This window comes from Nannospalax galili, unplaced genomic scaffold, assembly GCF_000622305.1.
Source record: "Nannospalax galili isolate Female #2095 unplaced genomic scaffold, S.galili_v1.0 scaffold872, whole genome shotgun sequence".
Lineage (NCBI taxonomy): Eukaryota > Metazoa > Chordata > Mammalia > Rodentia > Spalacidae > Nannospalax > Nannospalax galili.
The window spans coordinates 1870978-1875802 of record NW_008332654.1 but is presented as its reverse complement, the minus strand read 5'-3'; the positions used below and the strand labels follow the sequence as shown (position 1 = coordinate 1875802).

Here is a 4825-nt window from a genome sequence, read left to right as displayed (position 1 = left end):
TATGAATCACACTTAGGAAAGGGAAAAGGAAAATGGAAAAACTCAAGAGAAACCAGGCATAAGCATCAAAAAGTCCTTTCGAGCTAGAGTCTTCCAGGAAGAAATTGTTACTACACCTGCAAAAGGGTGTCTACTGTGAGTACTCACTTAACACTTAGTGTCCTGGGAAATAGCTACATTGATACCTACTGTCAATCACTTACCAACCTTCCAAATACTCAGAAGGAAAGTGGATGTTCAGCATAAGCTATATTGTTCACAGTTTACAGTGAACCACTCCTCCTTTAGGGAATGGTGGGAACTCTCCCAAAACCTAAGTTCAGGGCCAGAGAGATGACTCAGCGGTTAAGAGCACTGGCTGCTATTGTAGAGAACCTTGATTTGGTTCCCAGCACTCACATGTTGGCTAACAACACTTCATAATTCAGTTCTGAGATATCTGAGACCCGCTTCTGGTCTCTGTGGGCACTGCATGACATGGATGCACTTACACACAAGAAGGCAAAGCATGCATAAAAAAATAAATAAATAAATAAAAATTTAAAATCTACTGAAGTTCTCAGATACCAGGTAAAGGCCAACCTTGCAAGAAGAGATTTTTAAGGATAGTAGTCTCAGGCCTACTAAGTTAATTTCTCTGAATTTATTTTAAAAACGAAATATTAATTAAAAATTATTCTTCACTTATATGTGTGAGTTATAGCAAAATCAAAGTCAATTTTATCAGAATGTTTTGACAATTCAATTTTTAAAACCCAAAACATGTGACCTTTAGTATGGTATAATTAATGTCACCTATTTTGACAGTAGAAAAATCCCAATAATGGTTCAAGAATACATAATGAAATGTCTTTATTTAGCTCTGCTAAATGATTTCAACTAAATATAAACCTGGGGTAATTTTCTTTGTATTGTATTTTTAGCTTCAAAATAATAGACATTTCCTTTTTAACACTGTGAAATTAATCAGCCAAGTCCTTAATTTTATTGAATCGGTTAGAAGTCCATACACGTGGACAGCTACACATTGGAGAGACAACCCCTACATATGTCAGTATACATGTGATTGATACATATTCCTGTATATTATCTGTATTTTTCACAGAATGCACAAAATCAAATGGGAAATGTCTTCTTCAAAGACACTGAATTGGTTTAAAATTATATAAAATAAAAACAGAGCCTTGTGACTTAGCGGATAGTAGGTTAAGCACAGTGATAGTTACCTCACATACACATGTATGTATTAGCATTACTTTTACAATGATTTTGGAATACTGAGATTGTTAACCTAATTTTACAAATGAAAAATTGTTGAGAGGGTTTTGCTGAAGGAACTTGTTTGGTCAGCTATTTTAGAACAATGCTAATATTTTTTTGCCACTGATAATTAAATGTTGAATCTCTAATCACACATCTGTATTAATATAAAGACAAATTGTATCAATAAATTAGTGAACCATGTGCATAGAAATTCATGTGGAATAAATCATCATTCTAAGAGGGAGGTTTACAGAGCTGGAGTCATATGCTGCTATTTGAAGGTAGATGCTGCTATCACATGAACACTCATCACTGGTTTCTAGATTTCTTTCTGAATGTTTTTCTTTATAGCAAGATGACTGAGTCAGAATTTTATTTATTTAAACATAGCTATCTACAATTCCATTTTAATTCTAGGAGTTAGTAAGTCATTGCTAGCATGCCACATGTTTATCCCATAAGCATTTAAGGAAAGCTTCCCTTCCATTTCTCCAGACAAAGAAACATTTTCTCCTACCCTGGTTTCTTACTCATGCAGAAGCTGAGGCTATTAAAGCTGAAAGTGATGTTTCCCTTTAATTGGTAGCTTGTGACTAGCATCGGACAGGTCTTCTGAAGTACAGCTTGGGCTGCAGTACCATTGAAATGTTATAATGGATCTAAGACTAAGAGACGTTGACCTTTCATCCTACTTCTCATTGAATGTCAGTTCTTCTACATTACTAATGCAGTCCTTTGTGAATCACTCTGTGTTTTAAATTACTTCAGATTCTTACTCTCAGATGCTATCCTTTTAATTTTTCATTTTAGTCCTTATATAATTATTTATTAGTTCAGTAAGCAGTTCTGTTCTGGGTACTTGAAATAAAAAAATCCTGTTGGTTCTATAGGCAAGAGATGGAGGCGGGGTATAATAGAAAATTACAGTCAAAGTTTTTAAGTACTATTTTGTTCAACATGCTGTGCTTTGAAGAGTGAAGGGAATGAGATCATGAGACAAGGTTTTCAGGAGGAGGTGAAAGATGACTTAAGTTAGCAAAGATGAGAGGGAATTTGCGCAAAAGAAGGCAGAATGGTTCACTGCAGAAGTAGCTGCTTGTGCAAAGGCACAGAGCGGTGAAAATGTAGGTCTGCTGTTAAAGAGACAGAACAGAGGGGATTGAACATGAACGGAGAGAGAGAGGGGGGTCTAGAATGGCCTTATTCCTACAGGGTGTGGAGCCTCTAGGGAATGCAGTATGTCTGGCAGAAGATGATAAATTCCTTTTGAACATAGTTGGTATGTTCAAAGAGACTCATGTTTGCTAGATTCATTAGGTCTTCATTCTACCTATCTGCTTTGCAAATACAGTTTTGGATCAACATGGTCGTGACTTCTCCCTTCCTTCACCAAAATAACTGACTGCCAAAATATTTGGTGTTGGTTAACTCTGTATTACTGTACAATCTTACCCTTTAGTTAAAGCCTTGGTCCATTTTTCTTTTTAAAGATGTCTTTCCTTAATTCCTACCACCATTGTCCCAAACAGCTATGTCTAAATTTTTGTTGTTCCTCTAAAACTGACCGCCTCTGTCTCCTTCAGAGAGACTGACCATCTCTGTCTCCTTCAGAGACAATTGAAACTGTCTGTAACCTCCTTTCACTTCGTCCTCCCTGTCTATAAATATGTCTCCACCTACAGACACCCAAGGCTAATGTCTTATTAGATTAACACACCATATTCCCTTTGGAGTGAAGGGTGACTAGCATCAGTCCCCAGTGGGCCACTGAATTTGTTCTAAGGAAATTCATATTCAACTTACATTCCATCAATTCAGTCCTTATGTTCTCACAAGAATGATTTCTGATGATCTTTTTTTTCCCCTTAAAACTTCAAAATTTGTTCTGTTCTTGGTTTTAAGATACTACTTTCTCTTGAGTTTGTCCCACTTCTTAGAACATTCCTTTGTTATTTCTTTCATTTTTTAGATTTTTATTTTTTATTATTATTTAATTTCATGTGTATGAGTATATTGCCTGCATGTATGTAAGTGCACCCGTGTTGTGTAATGTCCACAAAGGTCAGAGGAGGGTGTTGGATCCCCTGGAACTGGAGCTAAGAATAGTTGTTAACTGAACCCTGAGGCCTCTGCAAGAGCAGCCAGTGTTCTTAACTGCTGAACAATCTCTCCAGCCTCCGTTTGCTATTTCTTTGGTTGATCTTGTTTCCTCTTCTAAGATGTTAAACATTTCTGCTCTTCAGAGCTGGAATTTGAGTATATTTTCACGAGTTTTTATATAATGCTTTGTCATTGATATGCCATCAGAGCAACCAGATTTCTCATGGAAACTTCAGACGTAGGCATATATTCTCTGTTCAAGATCTCACCATTTATTTATTTTTTTAATATCTAGTTGACATCACCACCACACTATGAACAACTTCTATTTTTTTCTATTTAAATTTCTTTTACTATTTTTTTCAGTTAGAATACAAAACACTGGATTCCATTATGACATTTTCATATAGGTGCATCATTGTGTTTTGTTTATACTCAACCCCATCACCTCTGGTCACCCCTCCCCTCTCCTGCCAGTCCCCTTCTTCCCCTGAATACTCTTCCTTGTTTTCGGGTCATATATTCTTGTTAACTTTTATCAACTAGCATACAATGTAATGTGTTTTGTTAATGATATTTTCATATGTGTAGATCATTGTACTTTGTTCATATATAGATTCATCCTACTGCCTTGGATACTAAAAGAAGGGCCTGGGATGTGCAGCCAAGGCCAAGCTAATAAGTAATTCTTATGAGTCACAGGCATCACTGGTTTCTGACTGCTCAGTTTATTCATTTATCATTTCATCCCATGTTTCAACTCATCTCCAAGGAAGGTTCCAAAGTTATTGTTTTATCTTGCAACAAATCCTTGCCACACTATAGATAATACCGATAAGGCAATTTTTTTTTTAATTAGAAGAAGCATTTCATTACAACAGCATTAACCTATTCAATAACATTTTTCTGAGCTAGGGTACATCTCTTTCAAAATTGGCTGTACATTTCTAGGTTTACAGATGAATTATTACACTTATAAAATCTTATACTCATTATAAACTCTCTAAGAGATAAAATTAAATTAGGTTCCAATGTTTAAAAAAGATCTCCTCTTCATTGTCAAGTTAAAATACACAGTTTCATACAGAAAAATTCATTTTAAGGCAATTGACATTGAGATGTTTTCACATGGATTTCTAATCTCTCTATATATGACTATTACTGGTCACAGTAGCTTACTTTCTGAGGTCCTTGGCATCTGAGAATGAATATAAACTCATCAGATAGACAGCCTTCCTCTCCCACTAGAGCTTCCGTACTCTGCCATCCCTGCCCACTGTCCACTGTGCTGTCAGCACCCCCATCCATTCCCCCCTATCTGCCCTTCTGGTAAATCTAGTCAGCCAGAGGTCCCTGTTCCAGGAGAATCAGCTGTTCCTAATTTACGGCAATCCATTGTCAGTATTCCTTTGGATAGAATTGGGGTCTGCTGTTCATTTTTCCAGTAGTATGTTGGGTTACT

At 36.2% G+C, this 4825-nt stretch overlaps 1 protein-coding gene across 2 annotated transcripts in view; it reads left to right on the top strand.

The window, feature by feature from the left end:
* Positions 1 to 4825, top strand: part of Pip4p2 (phosphatidylinositol-4,5-bisphosphate 4-phosphatase 2) — a 63860-nt gene that overhangs the window by 40240 nt on the left and 18795 nt on the right. The window lies entirely within an intron of this gene.